The sequence below is a fragment of the Choloepus didactylus genome, chromosome 27 (genome assembly GCF_015220235.1).
Source record: "Choloepus didactylus isolate mChoDid1 chromosome 27, mChoDid1.pri, whole genome shotgun sequence".
NCBI classification, from domain to species: domain Eukaryota; kingdom Metazoa; phylum Chordata; class Mammalia; order Pilosa; family Megalonychidae; genus Choloepus; species Choloepus didactylus.
Window position 1 is genome coordinate 5,631,887 of NC_051333.1, and position 16,278 is coordinate 5,648,164.

Sequence of the window (16,278 nt, forward strand, 5' to 3'; positions counted from 1 at the left end):
TGAACAAGTTTTAATTATATGTTTTTTGTATTTTTCTTATAATACAAAATGTAATACGTAGCCACATGTTTTCCAGAATGCAAGACACTGTAGAACTTAGGAGTAGGTATCATAGGGAGACAATTGTCCATGGGTTTCTCTCTGGTTTATATGTCTTCTGGGTAGAGGCACTGGCATATTGTGTTCTGGACTCTCTTTACAAGGATGTTTGTACAGAAAATAGACTTGGAAGATAGAGATATGGGCTCCTTCTGGGACAGAGCACAGACTTCTTTTCCTTCATGTTAATGAATGTGCCATCTCATTTCAGGACAAAGGGCAAGGCAGGTGTGCTTAAAATCCCTTTGAAAGGACTGGATTTCCTAAGCTCACCATTACTTAAGAGTGACTTAAACCCAAAGCAGGTGTTTTTTCACATGAGATTCTCTGCATCTTTCTTGTGGGACTTGGAGGAGAAGGGAAATGATGCAGATGTTAAGCTCACACTGCCTCTGGTCCTATGATTTAAAAAGCCCTTTGTCTCTGACCCATCAGTCTTGTGTCTTCTGCCCATATCCATAAGTGAGTGTAGGTTAACTCATCAGCTTCCAAATTGTGTTAAAGTCTACACTCTTTAGAGTTCCTGATGGTAATCATAGGTGTGTTTGTAGAAATATAATATTAATGTGTTTTCATATAAATCCTACTTTTCTCTTAAAATCTTTGATTATATTAAAGAAAAGGGAATGCTCATCCACTCCGCAAATCCAGATAGGTTTAATGGGTAGGTTGGAGAAGGGACTTAGAGAGAATTGCTCTATAGAAATGGAAGAATAATGTAAAATATTGTGGTGGAGGCACAGGTATAGAGGAAGGTAGGACCAACAGGGATGATATCATGGGTTCGTCTCTTTACACCTCAAACCTATGATCTCTGTTAGAAAAGCCCCGAGCATTTTCAGGTCATGATTTAGTCAGTTTGGGCTTCATCAAGTAACCTCCCACTCAATCTAGAGTAAAGGGACTGACAATAGTTTGATAGTGAGGGCACTCAAGACAAGAATTCAACTTCAACACATTTTCACTAAAGGAGAACTTAAGGTAAAAGGAACCAGGTTGCAATATAAAATAAATTGATACATCACCAACCCTGGGAGCCCCTGCTCCTCCAGACACAGCTGGACATGAGATCAGAGAGCTCCCCCTTGTCTGAGTTACAGAGCATTTATAGCATTTTTTATTTAGAATATATTCAATCAAATCATATTTTATTTTTACATTTGAACCACGGGTTGTAAACAACATGTCATGAACTATAAATGGTAAACAATGAGTCATGAACCAAAAGTGAATGAAGATCAAAAGAGGGTATCCACAGTGTTACCAGAGACTAGGCCTTGAATGTCTGCAAAACTCTACTGAAAATATTTCTACTAATTAAGCTATGACTTTTGGAAGAGCAATATAACATACACTTTTTCTTATGTAAAATCCAAAATTAGAAAAGGGAATACTGTTACTCATCCCTAACTAATGAATTCAGTTTTCTTATTTCATTCTATGCTTAGTTTAGCCATTATATCATGTTGATAAGCATATATTTGATTAAAACTATATTCAACCTTGCTTCATTACTTATAACTTTTCTAAGATGGAACTAACAGCTTCAGCCCCTTCCTGTTTTTTTTTTTACACCGAGTTCCTGATAGTTACGTTATCTATATCTAAGAAGTTTGAGAAAGCTTTTGTGCTTTCTTGAAAATATTCACAGCTTTTAAACTGTTTAGTTTTTCCTTCAGTATAATCTTCTAATATAGGACTTGAGGGATATGAATCATCTGTCCCAGTTGTTATAGTAAGGCCTTTCTACTTTTTATCATTTGGAAATTGTATTGAGTGTTTTCAGGTAAAAGTTCTCTTAAATATGCTTCTATATCAGAAGGAATAGCTGGTTCTTCACTGTCAGAACCAAAGGTATCAGGTGGCGTATGATAGCAGCATGGAGAGAAGGAGTCAATGTCCTCATTATCAGATTCCTCAGTAGAGATATTATCCTGTGACAATGGACACAAAATGGTGGAGAGAGAAGAGACAACAAGCCTCATGACCACAGTGGCCCAGAAGGAACTTGGAAGAAAATCAATTACTATGAGATTATTACATGATTGCCATAGGAGCTGGTGGTGTTTCTCTCTGTGTCTGTGTCTCTATCCCTCTCTCACTCTCTTTCATTCATGCCAAAACACATATATATGCACACACCTTCAACCCTATAATGTCTTTAATAATGGCCACAGGGATCAGTGAGTCTTTTCTGGGAAAGGATATTCTTTTAGGGATAAGAGAGTGAGCTAAGTTATACTTGTTTTTTGATGTAAGGCTAGGAGAGATTAGACTAAGACTGAAGTGAGGACTGAGGAAAGTCTAAGACTGTCAGTTCATGTAAAGTGGGAAATAATCTGGGAAAATGACATTTGCACTTGTGTTTTGGTGTAAATTCTAGAATTTAAACACCAGCATTCTTCACAGTGGCCCTAAACTGAAATCCCTTTGCATGTGCATTGAGTGGAATTATTAAATAAATTATTAGGAAGTAACACAATTGAATTCTGCCCACCAAATGCCAGTGGATGATCTATAATTACATGGAACTGTAAAGATATATTCACAAACAAGATATGGGGTGAAAGAAGCCAAATGGAGAAGGTTCATTTTCCATGATTCCATTTATGAAAATTAAAAATGCTGAAAGTGATCTGGGCTATTAGATGTCCTCATAGTGGTTTCCCTTTGGAGAACTTGTTGGGGCCCCCAGAGGAGCCTTTGAGACTGACAATATTCTGTTTTATGATATAGGAGCTATGTCCAGGGTTGGGTTCAGTTTTTAAAATTGCATTGTGCTTAAGACCTGTGCATATCTCAAAAGGTTGTTTTAAAGTACCTATCTACAAATTTTCAAAGGTGGGGGAAGTTTAAGGTAATTAACCCACTCAAGTAGGAAAGATCCATCTATTGTCAGAATGGAAGTTAAAGGTATTAAATAACTTTATACTTTAATTAATTAATTAATTATGGTTTGAGAATGCATTTTTTTTTTTTGGCTTTTTTGTTGTTTTACATTTTTTTTTAATTGTGATTGTTCACATACCATATGTATTAGTTAGGGTTCTCTAGGGAAACAGAATCAACAAGAGATATCTATATATATAGAATTCATAAAAATGTCTCATGCAAATGTGGGTATGCAGGAGTCCAAATTCCATAGGGCAGACAACAGAGTGGCAACTACAATGAAGATGTTTGATGAACTCCTCAGGCAGCAAACTGGTAACTGATGAACGCGTTTGATGATATCCTCAGGCAACAAACTGACAACTTTGATGATCTCCTCAGGAAATGTTTCACTGGTCAGCCAAAGAAGAAGTGAAGGTCCTCTGTCTGTCTCACTTAAAAGTCTTCAACTGATTGGATAAAATCCAGATGATTGCATACTGTCTTTGTGGTAGACATGCCCTTTGTTGATGTAATCAGTCACAGCTGCAGCCAATTGATTTATTATTTAATAAACCAGCCTTCTGGTTTATTATACAGCCACAAATGTCCTTGTGGTAATGAATAGGCCAGTGGTTGCTTGACGAGACACCTCGGCACCATTACCTGGCCAAGTTGACAGATGAACCTAACCATCACAGTCCACCCCTTGTCAACTTGGTAGTTATACACATCACCTTAAACCATACTTTATCTCTAAGTAGAGAACAATAACTGACATGTTTGTCACCTAACAATATTCCACTATCCTGTGTATAACTGGAAATGCAGTATGTATCTCCAGAAGAGAGTGCAAGTCCTTGGGTGACATAAACTCTTAAAATTGATTTCCTTTAACTTAAATACTGCAAAATGAACAATACAGCTTAAGTCATATGATAAGGGAATGACAGAGAGAATGCAAAGATCTTTACAGAAAATACAAACATACTCATAACAAAATGAGGAAATATTCACAACATCATTTTCCTCGTTTCTGTAACCAGTCACATGGCCGTAGTTCATATTTATCACTACTTTCTTCCACTACCCAATGTCCCCTTTACCCTCAGCAAGCACTTCAGCTGGCCATGGTTGTTTACCTGTTGGGGTGACCAAACCTTCATTCCTGAAGTTTCTTGGCCATGGGTAGTCCTGCCTGGATTGGATTTTTGCAGTTTTCCATTGCTTTTAATCACAGGGCATGGTAGTACTAAGAGAAGCTCTAGGGGATTGCCTGTATTCCAGGAAAATTCTTTACCTCCATTGTGTAGTAGCAGTGCTATTTCCCCTTGATAGTCAGGATCAATCACCCCAGCCAGTACAGTAACCCCCTTCCTTGCCTGTTGATTCAGAGGCATAAGAAGCCCAAAGTGGCCAGGTGGCAATCTTAACTTCCAGTTCAATGGAATTATTGTTGTGTTTCCTGGTGGAACCACTCCTCCTTTTGGAACAAAGACTTGTAGATGAGCAGAGCTTAAGCTTGCAGGGACAGGAAGGAAAAATTTTCTTATTGGATCACTAGGAGTTACAGTGAGTGGTGCCACTCCTGGTGCCACTCCTTTTTCCACTCCTCAATTCCTGGACACATGAATCCTGGCTATGGGAAAAGTAGCACCAAAGAGTGGACTCTGATTCAGATCATACACTGCCACCTGGAGTACACTGCCCCAGCCCTGCAAGATGTTGCCACCTAGTTGGCACTATAGTGGAGTCTTCAACAGGCCATTCCACCATTCTATCAACCCAGATGCCTCTGAATGATGGGAAACATGGAAAGACCAGAGAATTCCATGAGAATGTGCCCATTCGCTCACTTCATTTGCTGTGAAGTGGGTTCTTTGGTCAAAAGAAATGCTGTGTGGAATACCGTGACAGTGGATAAGGCATTCTGTACATCCTTGGATGGTAGTTTTGGCAGAAGCATTGCATGCAGGGAAGGCTAACGCGTATCTGGAGTATGTGTCTATTCCGGTAACAACGAATCACTGCCCCTTCCATGATGGAAGTGGTCCAGTGTAATCAACCTGCCACAAGGTAGCCAGCTGACCACCTCTGGAAATGGTGCCCTAATGGGAACTGAGTGTGGGTCTCTGCTTCTGGAAGATTGGGCAATCTGCAGTGGCTGTGGCCAGGTCAGCCTTGGTGAGTGGAAGTCCATGTTGCTGAGCCCATGCATAACCTCCCTCCCTAATGCCATGACCACTTTGTTCATGAGCCCATTGGGCAATGACAGGAGGGGCTGAAGAAAGAGGCTGATTGGTATCAACCAAATGGGTCATTTTATCCAGTTGATTATTAAAATCTTTTGCTGAAGTCACTCTCTGGTGAGCATTCACATGGGTCACAAATATCTTCATGTTTTTTGCTCACTCAGAAAGGTGTACCCACATACCTATTCCTGAGACTTCTTTGTCACCAGTGTTCCAAATATGTTCCTTCCAAGTCCCTGACCGTCCAGCCAAACCATTAGCGACAGCCTATGAATTAGTATACAAACACACCTCGGGCCTGTTCTCCTCCCAAGAAAAGTGAACAACCAAGTGCACTGCTCAAAGTTCTGCCCACTGGGAGGATTTCCCCTCCCCACTGTCCTTCAGGGACATTCCAGAAAGGGGCTGCAGTGCTGCAGCTGTCCACTTCTGGGTGGTACCTGCATATCATGCAGAACCATCTGTAAACCAGGCCTGAGTTTTCTCTTCCTCGGTCAACTGATTGTAAGGAACACTCCAAGGTGCCATAGCCGTTGGCTAGGAAAGAGAAGGTGAGGTGGCAGGAGTGGGGGCCATGGTCATTTGGGCCACTTCCTCATGTAACTTACTTGTGTCTTCAGAACACACTTAAGCTCTATCTCATACATAACATTTCCAATTTATGATGGAGTGCTGCTTTGCATGGCCAACTTTATGGCTTGGTGGGTCAGACAACACCCAGTTCATGATAGGTAACTCAGGTCTCATGGTAACTTGGTGGCCCATGGTTAAGTGTTCTGTCTCTACTAAGGCCCAGTAGCAGGCCAACAGCTGTTTCTCAAATGGAGAATGTTGGGTCTCCTGGAATTAATGTCATTTTTGAACGAGTGTCTAATAATCTATAAAATATCTGACAATTTCCTTTTCCCCAATGCACAGTTACCCTGGTAAAAGGCTGCAAGTCCCCCTGGGGAAGGCTGGGAGGAAGATTAACAGTGTAACAGGGTTCTTCCCCAAGGGTACCCAGTCTTCCCCTCATTCAAGGGGCTCTGGTTCTGTAAACTGCTCAAGTCTGGGAATTGGTTAAGGGGCTGTGACTCTGTTATTTGTAATTCAAGGTAGACTTTTGTTCATTTGAACTAGAATTCTGCTTATACAGCTCAAATAAGGATTCAGTAGACTGCCCATCAATTTTACTGCTAGGTGCTCAGTGATCTACTAGCCAATGCCATAAGTCTATGTGAGTCAGATTATTGTGATTGCTACCTTGAGCCTGTTTTCCATTATGGTAGCCATGCCCACCTTGTCTTTGATAATTAACTGCTGACATGTGGCTTCTGCCAACTTGGGATCCAATTATCCCTATTGTGTTTAAGGATTCCAGCTCAGTGATAGCAGTTCCCACAGTAATTTCTGAGCTACAGAGAAGAGTGACTACAGAGCTCTACAGAGATTAAGGAGCTGGTCTCACAAAATTATTCCCCAGAGTCCTGGTAAAACTTGTGTCCTCTGGATATTCCAGAGGTGTGTTAGCAGGTCTTCTGTGATAAATACAATCTAACATTCCAATCTCTCTAAGCCTTTGAATCCCCTCCTCTACATTATACCAGGGCAGTTCTGGCCTTTTGACTTCAGGTAATGCCGGCCACCTTTTGATCCATGTTTCAGTCAACCACCCAAACAAACTGTTAATGCCCTTTCTGACTCCTCACGCTACAACATTGAATGCAGAATGTCTGCTTAGGTGGGCCCATATCAGTAAATTCAGACTGATCCAACTTTATATTCCTTCCACCATTATCCCACATCCTTAATATCAAGTCCCACACATTGTCCCCTGATTTCTGTCTGTATAAGCTGGAAAACTCATACAGTTCTTTTGTAGTATAGCATACTTCTTCATGGATCACACTTTGTACCTCACCCTTCAGGACCTGTTGCAACTTTAGTAGTCTAGTTATAAGTCTTGAAGCAAAGCCTGGTGGTGGGAGTGGGTCATTAAAGGAATTAGAAGTATCCTTCAAGATATTTATTTCAGGGCATTCTGTTGCAGTTTCATCTTGTGAAAGAGTATTAATCTCTCCAGACAGAGGAGTGAGGGCTGCTTCCTCAGGGGAGGTGATTGCAGGGTTAGCAGGGACTGAAGGCTTAATCTCTGTAGGTGTAGGTGGGATGACAGTCTCCTTAGGGCAGCCGGGAGGTGGGAAAGCTGTTTCCTCAGGGGAGACTGGAGGTGGGGGGTTGTTCCATCAGGACACACAACTACATGTATATCTAACAAAGATTCAGCAGAATCCAGGGTTCCAATGTCCACACTGCCATTATCAATGCATATGTCCCCTTCCCAAGTTCCAGAATCCCATTCTTTTCCAATCAATGCCTTTACTTTAACAGCAGACACCCTGAAAAGTTGAGATTTTAGTTTATGTATTAAATCTGCTACTCGCACAATGAGACTCTGCATCTGGTTTCCAGAAATCTCAAGTCTGCAGCCAGAGGGCACAAGATTTTCTTTCGAGGCACAGATAGAAACATTTACATCTGTCATACAGTGCTTAAATTTTAAATTTGAAGGCTTTAGCTCTCCTTTTCTCTTATAACTTTATCCAATGCATCTAAGAGCAACCAGACAACATCATTATGCCTCTTAACTCTGCAAAAACTCTGTTAAGGTGTCAAAAACATGGTCACCCAGAGCCTTGCTTCATACAAGAGTATGATTAGGAGAATCAAACGGTGATATTTTGCATATGTTCATTGCCTACTCAAGCCATAGACTGTCAGTGATGTATTGATTATTGGAAATGGAGTCATCAGTGCCTTTGAATCTAATCAGAGTAGAAAACCAGTTATAAAGGCCAATTTTCATATTCTGTTTCTCAAGAACCTCCCCCAGTACCAAGTTGCATTAGTTAGGGTTCTCTAGGGAAACAGAATCAATAAGAGATATCTACAAATATAAAATTTATATAAGTGTCTCACGCAACTGCATGTATGCAGGAGTCCAAATTCCATATGGCAGGCAGCAGACTGGCAACTTCAATAAAGATGTTTGATGAACTCCTCAAGCAGCAAACTGGCAGCTCCAATGAATGTGTTCAATGAACTCCTCAGGCATTGAATTGGCAACTTTGATGAACTCCTCAGGAAACTCTTCACTGGTCAGCTGAAGAAGAAGTGAAGGTCATCTATCTGCTCACTTAAAAGTCTTCAACTGATGGGATTAAATCCAGCTGATTGCATTCTCTCATTGTGGAAGACATGCCTCATTGACTAAGCAGTCACAGCTTCAGCCAAATGACTTGATGATTTAATAAACCAGCTTTCTGCTTTATTAACCAGCCACAAATGTCCTTGCAGTAATGGTTAGGACAGTGGTTGCTTGACCGGACATCTGGGTACCATTACCTGGCCAATCTGACAGATAAACTTAACCATCACACCATACAATTATCCAAACATCCAAAGTGTACAATCAATTGGCCACAGTACCATCCTACAGCTGTGCATCCATCACAATTAATTTTTTTCAATTTTTAGAACATTTTCATTACTGCAGATAAGAAATAAAGACCAAAAAAGGAAACTCAAATACTCCTACATCCCTAACTACCCCTCCCTCCATTGTTGACTCACAGTATTGGTATAATACATTTGTTTCTGTTTTTGAAAGAATGTTAAAAGACTACTAACTGTAGTACATAGTTTGCAATAGGTATATATTTTCCCTATGTGCCCCTCTATTTTTAACTTGTAGTTGTAGTGTCATACATTTTTTCTGGTTCACAAAAGAGATTTCTAATATTTGTACATAATCATGGACATTGCCCAACACAAAGTTCACTGTTTTATACATTCCCATCTTTTAACCTCCAACTTTCCTTCTGGTAACATACGTGACTCTGAGCTTCCCCTTTCCACCATTCAGAGCTGTTATTCTCATAACGTGCTACTGTCACCTCTGTTCATTTCCAAACATTTAATTTCTACTTAGTTGAACATTCTCCTCATAATAAGCAACCACTCCCCATTCTTTAGCCTTGTTCTATATGCTGGTAACTTATATTTCATATCTATGAGTTTACATATTATAATTAGTTCATATCACTGAGACCCTGCAATATTTCTCTTTATGTGTCTGACTTATCACACTCAATATAGTGCCCTCAAGGTTTCTTCATCAATCCATTTTTTAAGATGATTTTGTCCACACACCATACATTCCATCCTAAGTAAACAATTGATGGGTCCCCTGTATAGTCACGTATTTATGTATTCACCACCCTCACCACTATCTATACAGGTACACCTCCACCTCTTCCACAAAGCAGGAGGAAGAGTCAAAGGAGGTACAGAGACAAAAGAAAAAGAAAATGCAAGAGAAAAAGAACATGACAGCTAGGAAGCAACAAAAGGAAAGATAGCATTAAACTGAAGTAGAATAAAGAGTCAGACAACATCACTGTGCTGGTTTGAATGTATTATGTGCCCCAGAAAAAGCCATATTCTTTGATGCAATCTTGTGGGGCAGACATAATAGTGGGGATTAAGTTGGAACGTTTGGATTAGGTTGTTTGCATGGAGATGTGCCCCACCCAACCGTAGATGATAACTGATGGGATATTTCCATGAGGTGTGGCCCCACCCATTCAGGGTGGGCCTTGATCAGTGGAGCCATATGAACGTGCTGACTCAGGGAGACGGAACTCAGTGCAGCTGTGAGTGACATTTTGAAGAGGAGCAAGCTTGCTAGAGAGGAATGTCCTGGGAGAAAGCCATTTTGAAACCAGAACTTTGGAGCAGACGCCAACCACGTGCCTCCCCAGCTAACAGAGGTTTTCCGGATGCCATTTGCCATCCTCCAGTGAAGGTACCTGATTACTGATGTGTTACCTTGGACACTTTATGGCCTTAAGACTGTAACTGTATAGCCAAATAAACCCCCTTTTCATAAAAGCCAATCCATCTCTGGTGTTTTGCATTCCGCAGCATTAGCAAACTAGAACAGATTTTGGTACCGAGAGTGGGGTGCTTTTGCTGCTGAGTTTGCAAATACCAAACATGTTGGAATGGCTTTTCAAATGGATAAGGGGAAGATTCTGGAAGAATTGTGAGGAGCTTGATAGAAAAGGCCAAGACTGCTTTAAAGAGACTGTTTATGGAAATATGGACTCTAAAGATACTTCTGATGAGGACTTGAACAGAAATGATGACTGTGTTGTTGTGAACTGGAAGAAAGGCGATCCTTGTTTTAAAGTGGCAGAGAATTTGGCAAAATTGAGTCCTGGTGTCAGATGGAAGGAAGAATTTGAAAGTGACAACCTGGAATACTTAGCTGAGGAGATCTCCAGACTACATGTGGAGGATGTACCCTGGCTTCTTCTTGCAGCTTATAGTAAAATGCGAGCGGAGAGAGAGAAACTTAGAACTGAACTCTTGGGTTCAAAGAAACCAGAAGCTGATGGCTTGGAAAATTATGAGCTTCCAGGGGGTAGAATCCCAGAAGCTACAGCCAAACATGAGGATGTAACCCATGAAACCCAGCCGCCATTTCAGTACAAGCCAAGATTGGAGATGGAATTACCCAGAAAGGATTTGTGGAAACTCCTATTGTCTGATGGCTTTGACCCCTGCATGCTTCATGGGAAGCCAACAGAATTTTTGCGAGATCTTTACAGGCAGAGCCATTGCCAGTCTGGACTGGAGAAGACAGACAAGGAACAAACTGAAGGAAAAATTTCTTCAAAGACAGAGCCATGGAGGTTGAGGTCTGGAGTCAAGAGGTCTTGGGCTGGGAGAGCGGCGCAGCCCACATGCATGAAAAGGGTGAGTTTGCCCTGGAGGTCGAGGGCGGGCCTTCTGCCTCGATGCTCAGGAAATGTCTTGCCACCCCAAGCCCCAAAGAGGGTGGAGCACACTCCCAGGGAATTGGGGAGAGCCTGGCTGCCACCACACTGTTCTGAAGGGGTTGAGTGTGTGCCCCGGAGATGGAAGGGAATCCGGGAGATGCCCTGATGTTTGAGGAGGGTGGGGCCGAGAAGGTGGTCTCCCCAATGTGTGGATATGTTGGAGCACTCACCCAAGTGTTTGGAGAGGAAAGGGCTGCCACAAAGGCCTTTAGGAAGGGTTAGACTCCCACTCTCTCAAGCCCCAAGGATGCAACTTCATTCTGTTAATGACTCTCAGACTTTGAAATCTATTGGAGTTTGTCCCGCAGGTTTTAAGAACTGTTTTGGTCCTGTTAACCCTGTTTTCCTTACTGTTTCTCCTTATGGCAATGGGAATGTTTATCCTATGAATGTCCCTCCTTTGTATATTGGAAGCATATAACTTGTTCTAAGTCCACAGATCCAAAGGTAAAGGAAAAGTATGCCTTTGGACTGACCATGTCTATATTTGATTTTGATGGGATCTTGTACTTAACTATTGTTACTGAAATGATTTAAGTTTCTGTGGTATTGTGGGATGAATGTATTTTGTATTTGGAAAGAATGTGTTTTTCTGGGTTCCAGGGGGTGGAATGTGCTGGTTTGAATGTATTATGTCCCCCAGAAAAAGCCATATTCTTTGATGCAGTCTTGTGGGGCAGACATAATAGTGGGGATTAAGTTGGAACGTTTGGATTAGGTTGTTTGCATGGAGATGTGCCCCACCCAACTGTAGATGATAACTGATGGGATATTTGATCAGTGGAGCCATATAAACGTGCTGACTCAGGGAGACGGAACTCAGTGCAGCTGTGAGTGACATTTTGAAGAGGAGCAAGCTTGCTAGAGAGGAATGTCCTGGGAGAAAGCCATTTTGAAACCAGAACTTTGGAGCAGACGTCAACCACGTGCCTCCCCAGCTAACAGAGGTTTTCTGGACGCCATTTGCCATCCTCCAGTGAAGGTACCTGATTACTGATGTGTTACCTTGGACACTTTATGGCCTTAAGACTGTAACTGTATAGCCAAATAACCCCCCTTTTTATAAAAGCCAATCCATCTCTGGTGTTTTGCATTCTGCAGCATTAGCAAACTAGAACAATCACCAATGCCAAAAGTCCCATACCCCTCCCCTATGTCCCCCCTCCATATTCATTTAGCTTTGATATATTGCCTTTGTTATATTAAAGGAAGCATAATACAATGTTTCTGTTTAACTCTAGTCTCTAGTTTGTATTGATTGTATTTTCCCCCCAAACCCACCCTATATTTAACACCTTGCAATGTTGACATTCATTTGTTCTACCTTATGAAAAAACATATTTGTATCTTTTATTACAATCATTGAGCATTGTGGGTTTCACTGAGTTATACAGTCCCAGTCTTTATCTTTCCTCTTTCATTCTGGTGTCCCACATGGTCCTAACCTTCCTCTTTCAACCGTACTCACAGTCATCTTTTTTCAGTGTACTTACATTTTTGTGCTATTATCTGCCCAAATTGTTTTCCAAACCTCTCATTCCTGTCTTTTCCTTTCTGTCTGCAGTGCTTCCTTTAGTGTTTCTTGTAAAGCAGGTATCTTGTTCACAAACTCTGTCATTGTCCTTTTGTCAAAGAATATTTTAAGCTCTCCCTCATACTTGAAGGACAGTTTTGCCAGATACAGGATTCTTGGTTGGTGGTTTTCCTCTTTCAGTATTTTTAATATATCATCCCACTTCCTTCTTGCCTCCATGGTTTCTATTGAGAAATCTGCATGTAGTCTTATCAAGCTTCCTTTGTATGTGATGGATTGCTTTTCTCTTGCTGCTTTCAGGATTCTCTCCTTATCTTTGACATTTGATAATCTGATTATTAACTGTCTTGGCATAGGCCTGTTCAGATCTATTCTGTTCAGGGTACGCTGCACTTCTTTGATCCATGATTTTGTCTTTCATAAGAGATGGGAAATTTTAATTTATTATTTCCTCTATTATTGCTTCTGCCCCTTTTCCCTTCTCTTCTCCTTCTTGGACACCAACAACACATACATTCCTGCATTTCATTTTGCCCTTAAGTTCCCAGAGACATTGCTCATATTTTTCCATTCTTTTCTCTATTTGTTTTTTTGGGTGTAGGCTTTCATGTGCCTTGTTCTCCAGTTCTTGAGTGTCTTCTTCTGCCTCTTGAGATCTGCTGTTGTATGTTTCCATTGTGTCTTTCATCTCTTATGTTGCGCCTTTAATTTCCATAGATTCTGCCAGTTGTTTCTTTGAACTTCTGATTTCTACCTCATGTGCGCCCTGTGTTTTCATTATGTGCTTCATCTCATTTGCCATATCTTCCCTAAACTTTTTAAGTTGATTTACTATTAGTTGTTTTTCTCAGTTGAAGTGTAAGTTTGTTCCTTTGACTGGGCCATAACTTCATTTTTTTTAGTGTAAGTTGTAGCTTTCTGTTGTCTAGGCATCTGGTTTCATTGGTTACCCCAATCAGGTTTTTCCAGTCCCAAATGGGTTCAGATCTTAGAAGAAGGCAATCGTATCATGTCTCCCTGAAGGTGTGTCTTAGAGGACTGGTGCACCCTGTGAGGCCTGAAGTCACTGTGATTTTCCACCCAGCAGGGGGCACCTGTCAGCCTGTAGCTCCAGACTGCTATAAAGAGGTGTGGCCCGTGCCTGTTTTCCCCCCGGCTCTGGGGTCCAGTTCTGAATGGAGGGCGGGTAGTAGAGCTGGGCCCCACCTCTTTCCTCTTAGGGAAGATGCCCTCCCTAGGGAGAGGTCATTAGCATTTGAATAGACTCTCTGCCTGTGCTCTCTCCACCTTTGTCTGTGTCAGAGCACTGGGAACTGAAAATGACTGAGGCTTTCTCCACTGAGCCAAAAATGGGTCAGAAAGCCCCCTTCAGGGCCAGTCTTCAGCCACCCTTCAGCTCTCCAAGGTCAGTCATCACCAAACACTTCTGTCTGTCTGTTAAGGATTCATAGCTTGTATTGAGCAGTCCACATTTGTTAATTAAAACCCCAGTTGAAGCTCAGCTGAGCTCTGTTCACTTGCTGTTCTCTAGCACTGCGAGGCTTTGCAGTTTGGGCCATGGGGAAGGGGCTCCCAGCTTGGATCCACAGTTTTTACTTTCAGATTTTATCCTGTGATCTTGGGCATTCCTCCCAATTCAGGTTGGTGTATGATGAGTGGACAGACACATTTGTACCCCTGCAGTTATTCCAGATTATTTACTTGTTGTTCCTGGTTGTTTTTACATTTTACTATGCTAGTAATACTAGCTTCCACCTTCTTTATGTTGTCATCTTCTGTCCACCAGCTGCTAAATTTTAAAGCCTCCATCTCAGGGTTGGCAAGAAGGAAGAAATGGTCAGTTACTATGCTTTTTGTTCATGGTTCCACAATGGTGATGTGTCCTTCTGGGGGCATCCTAGCTGAAGGCACATGGTATCAATTTGTCTCATTAGGGCTGTTGTTATATTCACTCATGTATAGGGCTCTCTACCAGATTTCTCTACTGTAAACTTCATATATGTCTCCTTGTGATTAATAAGGTCTTGAGGGAATTTATGAATGATGTGCCTAAGCTACCATGTTTAATCTGGAAACTCCACTGTCTTCCTTAGATTCTCTTTGTTTGTAAATTGTTTTGCAAAATGAAGGTTTTCACCTTTGTTTACTGGAGACTTTGGATTTTGCAACTGGAGGTTCTAAACCAGGCCTCTGTCATGTTGAACTCTAGTTTTCTCCACACACATGTCACAGGCATGTGGCTGTGTATTCCATTTGTATTATAAGAAAAAATAAAAAAAACACATAACTAGTACTTGTTCAGTCCCAAATGCTAACATAAAAATCATCAAAAACAATAAAAAAATTATCAAAGACAACAAGGCTCAGTAACAACAGCTGTTATTTTAGTTTAAAACATTTATTTAGTTGTCTCCAACGTGTGTTAAAAAGACACAAAGTCATCATATTTAGTATGTATTTGAGTATTTATTTAGTTTGGAGATATTAAGAATAGTGCTAGAATGTAAATTCAAGGACCTGTGTTTTGATGATGTGCATGGAATTTCTGATGGGTATATATTTGTAGTGTAATTGTCGAATAATATATCTGTAGCCCTTCAGCTTGAATAGATACTGAATCCAGGGTAACAATAAATATGAAAAGAGTAGGACTTATATGGACATATTTTTAAAATTTGGGATTGTCCCCTGGGCCAGATGCATTTTTCTTTCACCAACAGAAATCTAAGACCAGTCTGGTTACCACCTGTTATGGATTGAATCATGTCCCCCAAAATCATTTCTTCAGTTGAGCACTTCACAGTCATTAGGGTGGTAAAATTTAACCCCCAAATCATCAAGCACTGGTGAGAGTGTGGATCAAAGGATCTCATAAATTGCTGGTATCAGTGAAAATTGTGCAACCACCTTTGATAATTGTTTGACAGTTTCTTTTGAAATCAAACATACACTTTTATGGAACACTTTTATTCTTAGATATTTACCTAAGATTACTGAAGACATAAAATCCATAAAAATCATATGTGCACAAATGTTCATATTCTCTTTATTCATAACATTCATGAACTGAAAACAATAGAAATGTCCATGTGGAGAATATACAGTCATTTTATATTCATAAATTAAATACTGCACAGTAATATAAAAGAACAAACTACTGATACAGTTAACAATATGGAAGAATCTCAAAATCTGTACTAGTAAAATAAGGCATACACAAAAGATTACCTACACTGTATTTCCAATTATATGAAGTTCTAGAACAAGGAAACAACTTTACATTAGAAATCCTATCATGGTTGCCTGGAGGGAATTGTAGAAACTGAATGCAATGGAGCATGAGGAAAAGTTTGAAATAATGAGAATGTTCTAGCACATGGAATACTAATGGCCTGGGTGTATAAATTAGTCCAATTGAACTCTTCATTTCAAATGAACACAATTTATTATCTGTAAGCTACAGTTTAGTAAAATTTATTCTTTGAATAAATAAATAAAACTAACTAAAAAGTTGCATCCAAATTTCCTTGTAAAAGTTAACATTCAGAAAAGACCAGGATGAGAAGTCTTCATGGGGGAATTTTACTGAACATTCCAAGAAGAACTAACATAATTCCTGCTCAAACTCCCCCCA